The 12,500-nt window shown below is 41.2% G+C and overlaps 1 protein-coding gene across 1 annotated transcript in view; it reads left to right on the top strand.

The window, feature by feature from the left end:
- The window catches only part of LOC138981782 (small conductance calcium-activated potassium channel protein 1-like), a gene marked incomplete in the record, with an annotated part of 255,085 nt that overhangs the window by 89,135 nt on the left and 153,450 nt on the right, over positions 1-12,500 (top strand).

The following is a 12,500-nucleotide window of genomic DNA, read 5'->3' as shown; positions in this document are numbered from 1 at the left end:
TGGTCGATTGAAAGCAAAGAAGAACAAAATTGATCAATGGATTTTATGGGTTTTTTTAAACTATTTTTGTTTATGTCAATTCAATTCTACTTTATTTCTATAATTTGATCTGAATTATCCCTGATTAAATCTGACTGTTTTTAGCAGGTGTACGAAGCTACAATCTACAAGTAGGTATAATTATGTTCGAGCTAATTTCCGATGCTTGCAATGTGGACAACATACGTGTAACACGTACGTTTGTTACGTGTCACTGTTTAATTAATTATGGACCGATATAGGCTTCGAAAAAGTGGAGGAAGAGCTTAGTACTTACAGTGATCAAACTGACATTGTTGAATTAAATGGGTTTCACAATTTCTTGAGTTTTGGTTCGATAAGAAATTCACATGAACGACATGTGGAATAATATACGACGCGGAGGGACTTCTAACTGCCAACTTCTGAGTGCCCTCAGATATGTGCTGAGACTTCAATCACATTTGAAAAAAATAGTCCTCTTTTCGATTTTTTTTGTTCATGTTTTTAAATGTGTCGAACGCAATGATTCTCCAAAATGGACATAGGATTTTCTTGTTGGGGAAGTCCTCATTTGAATTACCTCCCCTCGTTGTATTGTAGAAATGATTCCTGCTTGGTTATTCTTGGAAATCTCATTTAAATCAATCTTTGTCACAGCTACCCGCATATGAGTAAAATGGTTATGTATTGCTAATACGTGAGACGCTGCAATGGAATCGATTTTTGGTTTCTAAGCGAGAGCTGCAGTCACGCAAGATTAATTGAGCGTGACAGTAAATATAATTGAAATGTGGTGAACTGCGGAATTTAGTAATAGAAATCGGGCGTAACAGCGCCGACAACAAGATATATTCGTAAACTGTACATTTTAGATTGGCATTGATTTTAGCGACATGACCATTTTGCTTCCAGTCAAATGTTCATGATCCGCGTAAGATTCTTTGTTGTTTTTGTTTGTTTGTTTTATTGTTTATTCCCGCTCACTGTTACCGACGTGGCATTGGCTTGTGGCCATTGTATTGTGTCATGAGATGACCTTTATAAATATGGAATAATACACACCCACGATCGTCTCTCTGCTTGCGACACCCATCCCCATTGCCCAATAGTGAAAACGGTCCAACACATTCACCACACAGCTGCAACTGTGTCTACTTCGAGACAGAAGTCATTTCAAGTCTAGGTCACTTCCCAGACATTTTAGATCCTCAAAACGTCTAGTCTGAAAAGAACCAGACGTTCATCAAACAAGTAGATCTGTTTGTAAGTGTCTTTGAGAAGTCTGGAAAGCGTTCCATGCAGTCTCAGTGTGAGTTAGTCTGACTTTGCTTATCCACCATCGTAAGTCCAGTACGTGATTTCTTCAACATGATGGAAGAGATGCGTCTTCCTTGACATTTTTCAATCTCACTCGTTTCTTTGTAACGCTAACATGTGACGGAGTGGACCCGTCTTAAACCAACGCAACAGAAAAGACTTTGTTGAAAATAGCATTTGTTTTTATATGTATATAACTATTTAGTCTTTGATTTAAGGTCCCACACTTCCAGAATAAATCAGAAAGGCCCGGGTAGCTCAGGTGGTAGAGCACTGGACTTGTGATCGAAAGGTCGCTGGTTCGAATCCGGGCCGGGACGGACACAGGTCAACTTTATGTGCAGACCCAGAGACGGTATCCATCTCCCACCCCCGTGTCACCACAGTGGCACGTAAAAGACCTCGGTCATTCTGCCATAAGTGCAGATGGCTGATACCACCTAAACACGCATACACTTGTGTATCTCATCTAAAGTCGGGTTAAAACCCGGGAACATGCCCCTAATGGCTTTGCCGTGAGGGCGTAAAACTTGAATTTCTCTCAGAATAAATCAGTCTTTGTTTTAATTTAATGCAGACTTTACCGTCAACACGTTATACATGCATCTCCCTCTTTTGGCATCCTTCGTTACATTTTATGGGGAATTTTTCCTTTAAAGGAATACTATGAGTTATTTCTAATATGCATGCTGACAGTTAGTAAAATTGATAACAGACATGTCAAGAAATTGGATATATATACATGAGCCGGCAGGTTATAACATTTAGCGGGTCACCTAGAACCAGTCATGATTGGTCAAATATGGTGCACTGAAATGGTAATAATGTTAGATAATGTATGTGTATGTGATACTAGTTGTCGTTGAAAAGCAAGTTCTGAAATATTTTAAATTTCGAACCGCAATTCTACTGGGCAAGTCTTATCAATTTAGGGGGAAAGCATGTCCGCAGGAGGGACGTCTCGAAGGTCAGTTTTCACTGCAAGGTGATTTTTATCAACAACAACAACAACAACAACAACAACAACAACAACAACAACAACAACACAAACAACAACAACTACAGCTACAACAACACAAACAACAACTACAACTACAACAAATACGCACTGTATTAGACAATACATGTACTCGGCCTATTGTGTATGTAGGAACAGTGTGCTAATACTTCCCCTGATAATAAAAAGTGTGAGTTCCTAAAATATCGGGCAAGTAGTCCTTTCTGTGAAGCACGTGATAAAAAATGCACAGACGAGTAGGTTCCAGACTTTGTTATTGCCGTCATTGGCACGGGTTGTGGAAATATGTGAATCTCATATGCATCTCCCGAGGACGGTGTCTTCATTAGGGACCAATTTAATCAACAAAGGTCAAGGATCGTCGCTTTATTGCAACTCCTTTATCTTCTGTCTGTTGTCTACTTTTTTTGTTTTGCACGCTCTATTGTTGCGGTGCTGTGTGTGTGTGTGTGTGTGTGTGTGTGTGTGTGTGTGTGTGTGTGTGTGTGTGTGTGTGTGCGTGTGTGTGTGTGTGTGCTTCTTCTTCGTTTTCGTTTAGTGAGTCTTCATCATTGTTTTGTTCATGTTGTGTTTTTGTTATTGGGTTGGGTTCCTTGTTATTTCGTTTCTCACACCCACGGTTACTCCTCGAGAGCGACACCTATACATACATGACAACATTTCAATTTGCCATCCACAAGTAACCAGACACAGGATGACAAGGCAATGCAGCGTGCAAGGGAAAGGTTAAGAGAGTGTCCTAGTTTCACGACACTGGACAGCGGCGCTTGCAGGCCAGCGCCTGAAGCAGCGCTGATCACGTGCAATTTGACAAGCTTTCTTTGTGTATCGTGTCCTCTGAAGAGTGTGCAAGAGTCCCATTTCCTCTCGCCTTCTTTCTTCCTCCTCCTTAATGTAAATGCAGTGATCGACTCTTTTTCTCTTTTTCTGTCCTTTTTCTCTCCTTTTTTTTTGTTTTATAATTGGGTTTTTTATTACTCGGTTCGTGTCATTTTAAGATAGACTCTTCTCGAGTCTTGCGCGATCCGGTGCTGCAGTCTTTGGAATTGCAGGAAGTGCGTCACGCAGAAGCTACAACCCTCCTGATTGGCTGATGAAAAAATCGTGTTCTTGCCTTGCTTCTGCCTGTGTTCTTTCTTTCTGTTCTTTTTTTTCCGCTGGTCGATTTTAATGCCGATGGCTTGCGACAGGCTAATGTAGACTCAAGACAGTTTTTAGCTCCTTGATTTTTCTTTGCCTCTTTTTTTTTTATTGGGGGGGGGGGGGGGTGGGGGGGGGACATTACCATGCGCACGTATATTGTGGTTTATAGTCGGAGTTTGCCTGAAGTTTTGTAAATGTTGTCTGGTTGTTTCATGAATGAAAAGTCAGACTGGCTTAGATTATGAATCAGCAAAATATTTGAAAATATAAATAATGAAGTGCTTTTGCAGAACACGAGGATATTTGCATGCTTTTAAAGGTGAATGTGGTATCACGCATACAGATGTGTGGATGTTTTTGTTCGTGTTCACTTGAATACCTCTTTTTTTCTGCCTATCAGTCTTTTTTTAACATCGGATCCGTTTCTCTTTTCTGAGCGGCGTAGCTGCTGCGTAGAAAACACTGATCGATATTGCCATCAATAATGGAGAGCAAAATATCACAAAACATATGTTGGACTAATTTTGCGTTTGCGTCAAATTACTCTACAACGCTTAGGCTTAGGGACGCACACACACACACACACACACACACACACACACACACACACACACACACACACACACACACACACACACTAAACCTTGATCTGTTCCTCTCTCCCCCCCTCCCCCTTACATCCTCTCTCTCTGTCTCTCTCTCTCTCTCTCTCTCTCTCTCTCTCTGTCTCTCTCCCTCTATCTCACTCTCACTCTCTCTCTCCCTCTCTCTCTCTCTCTCGCTCGCTATCTCTCTCTCTCTCGCTCTGTCGCTCTCTCTCTCTCCCTCTCTCTATCTCTCTCTCTCTCTCTCTCTCTCTCTCTCGCTCTCTCTTTCTCTTCCCCTATCTCTCTCGCTCTCTCTCCCTTCCCCCCACCCCCCCTCTCTCTCTCTCTCTCTCTCTCTCTCTCTCTCTCTCTCTCTCTCTCTCTCTCTCTCTCTCTCTCTCTCTCTCTTTTGCTTTTTTTAGTAACAGCTATTGTGTTTTCAGCGTAGCAATAGGGTCCGATATTTAGACGAGACAAGTATAATGCCGACGAGTCGGAGGCCTTAAACCTGTATCCCTGTAAAATTAAGTTAAGTTAGTTCGTTCGTTCGTTCGTCCGTTCGTTTGTTCGTTCGTTCGTTCGTTTGTTCGTTCGTTCTTTCGCCCCCATCCCTTCCTCTCCAACACCCACCACACCAACCCTAATTGCTAAACTTGTGTCTCCAGCACTATCCCTATTTGATAGCAGCAATATGCATGCGACTAGCGGCCCCTGGGGAGTCTGTGACAGTCTGTTTCTTGGAACAATTCCAGGAGTGTGACCTCTTGTCATTTCGTTTCTCTTCTGAGCTGCTCTTCTGTGCAGCCAGCAATCTCGAATCAGTATGATGCTCTGTATATTTAGTCTGTATCAACAACAACTAGGAACAGGTAATTTGAGATGACAATTGAGTATGAACTTCTGTATAATCAGTATGTATGAGATGCAAGCAGGGTGATCGTTGGACAAAAAATAGAAATGCTGAGGGGTATTTTTTGTGCCAGAGGGATGACCTCTTAATGTCATTGCATTTATCTGCTGCCCTTCTGTCAACCAACACAACCGTGAATACGCCGAACACAACTGCGGGGTTATACGTTTTTGACAAGTACGTATTATCACGGTGAGACTTGCCTTTTGGTGACAGATGCAAGGTCCCTACTAATTGGCATTCATTTTATCGACTCGTCTGTGCAACCGACAACTGCAAGTTAATTTAGAGCTCTGTATCTTGAGTTTGTATGAGAAATGAGCAGGTGATTTGACGACAGCTGCGAATGAGAATGAATTTCTGTATTTTCAGACTGAGTGAAAAATGAGCAGATCGTTGAAAAACAACTTGTAATGAGTATAAAGCTATGTATATTATTCAGTCTGTATCAAAATGGATACGTGTTTTGACTATAAATGCGAATGAGTACCAATCTCTGTTTATTCCATTTGTTTAGGAAATGAGTATGTAGATTGGCGACGGATAGCTAGAGAGCTCTGTATGTTTAGTCTGTATATGAAAATTAATGAGCTGAGTGGCAATTGCATAAGATATAATAATAAAAATGAATATTTTGTTTATTGTTCGTTGCTCCTTTTGGACTTTATTGAGGAGTATTTGTTTAGAAAACCAGGAGATGGATTCAGATCAACGAACTTGTAAACACATATGCAGAGGCACATTCATAAACACGCGCGCGAATGTACACGCAAGCACACACACTCTAGTCATCTCTCTGGTATTATTTTTTTCTTTGCTACTTCTCTTTGGGTTGTCCATTTCTTCGTCTTCTTTCTTTCTTTCGTTATTTCTTTCTGTCTGTTTTTTTTTCTCTTTCTTTCTCTGTCTATCGATTTCTTTCTTTCTTTCTTTTTTTTCTCTTTCTATCTCTTTCTGTCTTGGTTTCTTTGTTTCATTCTTCCCTTCTTTCTATTTCTTTGTGTATGTATACGTTTTGTCTTTTCTACGGTCATTCAATGCTGTTCCATCCTTCCTTGTCGATGGAGACACAGAAGGCCCCCTAATTAACCATGGCAAGTCTAGCAATTAGGTTTCTTTGTCTCCAAGGTCAGCCATGCTTTGCTCGGAATGACCAGGATTTCTCGGCCACACAGATGGTTTTTGTATTCTGGCCCGATGTTCGATTTCTCTGATCTAAATTCCGGGCACAGTTCTGCACGCAGACAGGGTGATTTATCGCAAGAAATCAACAGTGGGACAACGGAGAGAATAGAGGGGGGTTGGCCAGGCGGTGTGGGGAGAAGGGGTGGAGGCTTAGGGAGACAGACAGACAGACAGACAGACGAACAGACAAACGGTAAGAAAGACAGAGGGAGACAATGACAATGACAATGACAATGACAATTCTTTATTTTACGAGGGTAACACAATAAGCATTGGTATACTTTTTTGCTTCTGGCCCTCGCCCTAAAGAGGGACTAAACTACTATAATAACTACTACTACATACATACATAATTAGTGAAACAGTATAAGTTTAGAGAGAGAGAGAGAGAGAGAGAGAGAGAGAGAGAGAGATAGATAGAGAGGGGGGAGTACCCGAGAGAGAGAGAGAGAGAAAGATAGATAGAGAGAAAGATAGAGAGAGAGAGGGGGGGGGGGAGTACCCGAGAGAGACTATGAAAGTGAGACGCGCCGAGGTAAAAAGACATAGATAGAAAGAGAGAAAGAAACAAAGGAAGCGACCATGAGGTGTGAAGAGAGGGGTGGGCTTAGAGAGACAGACATACAGACAGACTGACATGCATACGGTAAGAGAGAGAGAGAGAGAGAGAGAGAGAGAGAGAGAGAGAGAGAGAGAGAGACAAAGAAAGAAAGAGAGAGAGAGGGAGGAAATAGCAGAGAGAGAGACTATGAAAGTGAGACGTAGAGAGACAGAGATAGAAAGAGAGAAATAAACAAAGGAGGCTGAGGCAGCCAGGCGGATGGACGAATTGGACAAGCAGACAGGCACACAAGAGGTTCAAATGGAAAGACAAAAGTAATGTTCCCCACTTTCCCAATTTTTGCCTTTTTCTTTTCCCATAATAATCAATCATATCAATAAATAAATGTCAGGAAAAAAAGAACAAAAAGAAGAAGACGAAAAAAAGAAAGAAAGATAAAAACACATAGATACAGAGACTACAGTGAACTCGCAAAAATGCACGGAGAGGGGGAGAGAGAAGATGACGCAGGTTCGATTTGTGAGAGCGAAACAGATTGGAAAATAAATTACGAGAAAGGGTGAGAGAGAGAGAGGGAGAGAGAGAGAGAGAGAGAGAGAGAGAGAGAGAGAGAGAGAGAGAGAGAGAGAGAGAGAGAGAGAGTAGAAGAGATAGACAGACGGTGATAGTGAGAAAGAGACAAAGAGGGAGACAGACAGACAGACAGACAGACAGGCAGGTAGCCAGACAAAGAGACAGAGACAGAAAATGACAGAGAATGAAGTAATTCCAAAATCACGCAAAAACAATTTAGACAGCTTTAATACATGTTTTTGGCCATTTCCTTGTGTTCCTTTTACAAACAAATTAAGATTTGCAGCAGCTGTGATTGTTTGCTTTGAAACAAAGCAATAACAAACACAGGTATCATTGCAGCTGCTCGCTGGTTTCCATTTCATCTTTAATTAATCTTCTAATTTCCTTTGATGAAACTATAACAAAAATCCTATCGCTCTAAACATTGACATTTTAAAAACTTTATATTTATCATCAAAAATAAATGTCTTCTCGGTGAATGTGTATAATTATGATACATGTTTCTCGGCTACTAATGTTCTCTCTCGCTCTCTCTCTCGCGCTCTCTCTCTCGCGCTCTCTCTCTCGCGCTCTCTCTCTCTCGGTTTTTTCTCTCTCTCTCTCTCTCTCTCTCTCTCTCTCTCTCTCTCTCTCTCTCTCTCTCTCTCTCTCTCTCTCTCTCTCTCTCTCTCTCTCTCTCTCTATCTCTTCCTAACACAAAGTTCAGTTTCAGTTTCTGTTCCCCTCGTGCACATAAACACACACACACACACACACACACACACATACACACACACACACACACACACACACACACACACACACACACACACACACATTCTCATCCGAAAGCAAAGACCGAAGACGAGAATGAACACGCTGCATGCATATGAGTCAATGAGGCGAGGACAAGCAGCAGCAAATGAAGGGTGTCCTTAAACACCAATGTACAAAAACAACAACTTGCAGATGAATTTTTTTTAAATGCATCATACCTGTAAACAACGAAAAAGAGAGAGGACTCTGCGTACGTGCCACTGATGCAGAAGGGCTTGTCTAATGCCACTTCGAATAAAGAGATACTTTTTCACTTAGATCCAACGCTCTTACCAACACCCCCTTTACCCCACAATTCCCCACTATTCCCTACGCATTTCCTTGCATCAGCGTTAATGTTTCCATCAGTGAAACCAAATATGTGCATGCCAGTCGGGCAGAAGGTTGTGTCTGATTGATCAGGCAGTGTCACTCTGAATAAAGTGATACTTTTCACTTTAGCTCCATTTGTATTTTGTCCACACTTTCCGCTTCTTTTCGCATTGATTATAGTACGCTTGTATTGGTTCTCGCACTTGCTCTTAACTTTCTTTCTTCTTGGTTTTCTCTTGTTACATTTTGTCAAGTCAAAACTTGACTAAATGTTTTAACATAGACGGGGAATCGAGACGAGGGTCATGGTGTGTGTATGTGTGTGTGTGTGTGTGTATATAAAGTGATTCCGAGGAAACTATTGGACCAATCTTCATAAAACTTCACATGAGAGTTCCCCAGTGGTCTTTTTCATTTTTTGGATAGATGTCTTTGATGACGTCATATCCGGGTTTTGTGAAAGTTGAGGCAGCACTGTCACTCGCTCATTTTTCAACCAAATTAATAGAAATTTTGGTAAAACAATCTTCGACGAAGTCCGGACTATGATATTGCATTTCAGCTCAAAATCGTACAAATTAATTAATTAGTTTTCTCGTTAAAGTTGTGATGAAAATTATTTTTTTAGTAACAGATTAAACAATGACTGCATTGTATTCCTCATCTTCTCCTGAATTCAAAAATATATAGACTTGTCATGTTCACTCTAACAATGTGCTCAGAATTACAAAACAATAGGTTCAGTAAGTACTATACGGTCGCATGCTTCGCGGAGACGAGCGTGATCCGTGTCGGTATTGTTAGCCGAGACTATCCAAATGTATCTCGTAGTCTTGGCGATGACTGGTTTGTGGTATTTATCTTTTCGTTTGATACCGATTGACTAAATGTTTTTATATCGCTTCACGCGACTTGTTTGTTGTTGCTTTGTATGTTTCCCTTTTTGGCACACACACACACACAACAACAACACCACAACCACAGACATAGACACACACTTATCAACGCCCTTTACACCACACAACAATGCCCTACATAATTCCTTGCATTAGCGTTAATTTTATATATGAGTTCAACCAACAAGATCAGCAGCAGCACATTCATACACAGAGACAGATAAATCACTACCAACCATGTATGTTTTCCATCCGTTCTGTTTACTAGCACTCAGAGTATAGAATATTGACGCTGTGGTTCTGCTATAGTGGTTTGTGTTTGCGCATCATCATTGTAATCAAGCACTGCAGCGGTGTCGGCTGAGTACATATTTTACCTGTGTGTACACACAGGTCCAATCGACAGTTATTAGTTAGATGGGCGGTCTGCTTAATTTGAAATCAAAGGCGCGTTGATTGTCTCTCCTACTACCACCACCGTTCATCCCTCGCCCACATCCCCCCCCCCCCCCCCCCCTGGCAACTCGACGAGGTTCATGATACACCCTGTGTCTGCTGTGTCTGAAAACACCTTCGCGGAGGGGATTTGCAGCCAGCGCAGTGAAGATGAAGAGAAAAAAATGTCTCGGCTCGCACAGCATGGCGGTGACCGAGGTCACAGAGACACGTTTTGTACTTGAAAGAAGTGAGAGAATGTTCCACGAGACATCATTATTCGCGTTATATAACGTCTTTTCAAACTTGGTGGGTTTTTTTTACGTTAGAGATTTCACTTCGAACAAAAAACCGGGTCGAAAAGAGACATCTGGGTTTTTATTTTTCGATATTTTATGTCTGTTATCGCGAGCTTCTTTACCTTGAACTATTTATACGGGGTATAAACGCTGTGTTATCTAAGCTTTGCTCCATTTAAAAACTTTGATATTGACCCAATCCGCTCGATATGAATTTTGTGTTTGTTGGAAAGTATTAGAGCTCATTGTTCATAGTGATGCTACCGGCGTGTTCATATCTTGTCTCACCCTCTTGGACTACAACACTTTACACAGCACATAGAAATATCGTCTTTTCTGCTGCTAATTTTATACTTGTCAAATACAATGCCTGAATCTGAAACTAGTTTTATGCTCTTTCACATGAACATTACAGTGCCGTAAACTGGAAAATCAAAAAGTTGTTCTTAAATATGTTCAAACCACAAAGTTATGGAGACAATATGACAAAGCTGGCAAAAAAACACAGTGTTTTAATGGGGTTTTAGTTAGGCCGGGGGGGGGGGGGTGACAATGGCTCTAGGTTTCTGGTTAAGTTCCCTTATGTTAGTTATCTGATATTAGATAAAAAATAAAAAATAAATGATCTAGGTGCTCTGGATACAACATAGAATAGATGCCCTCCTTAACTTCACACAAAGCACGAATGAATAGGAAAGAAAATTGCCACTCAAGCATAATACTAGTATCGTTTGGTCAAAGACTCTTGGTTCTTGCCATGATTTTCCAGCAGAATCACTAAACTCGATGAAGATTAAGACGATTTAGGTAGCACGACAACAACATATTTACAAGTAAAGTAAGGCCGCGGGAATTGGCAAGTTTGTCCGCTCAAAATTGCTAGTAAAAACTTCATTTGATCTCTTGTTAATCTTCCAATCACTCCACCCATTCACCGACCATCTCTCACCCACATCACCTCCAACAGAAAATGTCGTGTGCCAAAATAATATCCTGCAAAGCGGGCAGAGGCCAGTGACATTTTCCCAACCAGCTTTTTGGGTTGCAAGCGCGTGTTTGTTGACATCAGCTGATGTGTTTGTTGACGCCAGTTCTCACTCTCGTGCCACGAGAAGCCACGAGAGGCCACGGTGTATGGGGCAAACAGTTCCCCTATGAAAAACACGCTCATGGATAAATAACCGTTAGCGATTAGCTGCCAGACCCTCTTGCCATGATACCGGTATTCAACGGGAACTCCGTTTTTAAAGGGCTAGTATCCGCCTGGTGAAATATTCCAGAAAAGTCCAACGGTCATGTTTTTAAAAAAAATTGTGAACGTCTTGTGGTTTTGATGTGTTTGTGCTTGAATCATGTCTGTTTTCTTTTGTAAGTGGGACAAAGAAGAGACTTGTTGTTTGTATAGTTCTGTACCGGACACGTGTTAAGTCTGAACCAATATTTCCTTCAGATCAGTTCAAAGAACGTCTTCCCGACCCACCGTACATTAGTATAAGTCTTATTATTATTATTAAATACATATGGAAGTTTTCAAGTGTGGACATCTACGGTATTGGGGACACGTTTCCGCGTGACCTGCGTTTTGTTTTTACTTAGGCCAAATAAAAATATATATGTTGGTTTAGGGTAACTCGACCGACCCTACTTTTTCCCGCCGACCCTAAAACTTTGTTTTCATTTCTCCCAAAAAATCAACTTTTGGCACATTTTGCGAACCATACCGAGACTAAGGGAAGTAACCTATTTTAAACTCGACTAAATCATTAAACCCAAAAAATGTAAATGCTAACCTACCGACCCTATCTTTTTTGGTCACGTACGTTACCCTAAACCAACATATATTTTTTGTTTGGCCTTATTTGTCTACAAAACCCCAACTAATGTTCTGTTGTATACAATCAAAGGATATCATCTTCACATTGAAGTCAACATTTTCTTTTGTGGTGCAAAAGGGAGACAGTACTACACAGTGTGAGTTACGGTGTCCATGTCTCACTGAATAATACCGCTTTAAAGTAAAGCCTGCAAGAGAAAAAGGTTGAAAAACTGGGCGAAGGATTAAACAAAAGAAAGCGTAGGCGCAGTAATTCATTCCAAAGACTGAAGAAGAAAACCAGAGAAAGGAGGGCAATGGATTACTGGAAAATAATCCTCGGGGCGAAAGATCGCCATCACAAAATGATTCAGTGAAATCAATGGCTGCACAAACTGGGTCACCTCGAAGTTAAAAAGTGTGTACAAGGAGATGGGAAAGAGACAGAGATGGGAAAGAGACAGAGATGGGAAAGAGACAGAGATGGGAAAGAGACAGAGATGGGAAAGAGACAGAGATGGGAAAGAGACAGAGATGGGAAAGAGACAGAGATGGGAAAGAGACAGAGATGGGAAAGAGACAGAGATGGGAAAGAGACAGAGCTGGGAAA

This window comes from Littorina saxatilis, linkage group LG1, assembly GCF_037325665.1.
Source record: "Littorina saxatilis isolate snail1 linkage group LG1, US_GU_Lsax_2.0, whole genome shotgun sequence".
NCBI classification, from domain to species: Eukaryota; Metazoa; Mollusca; class Gastropoda; order Littorinimorpha; family Littorinidae; genus Littorina; species Littorina saxatilis.
Note: the sequence above shows the minus strand (reverse complement) of the source record. Positions and strands in the feature narration are given on the sequence as shown.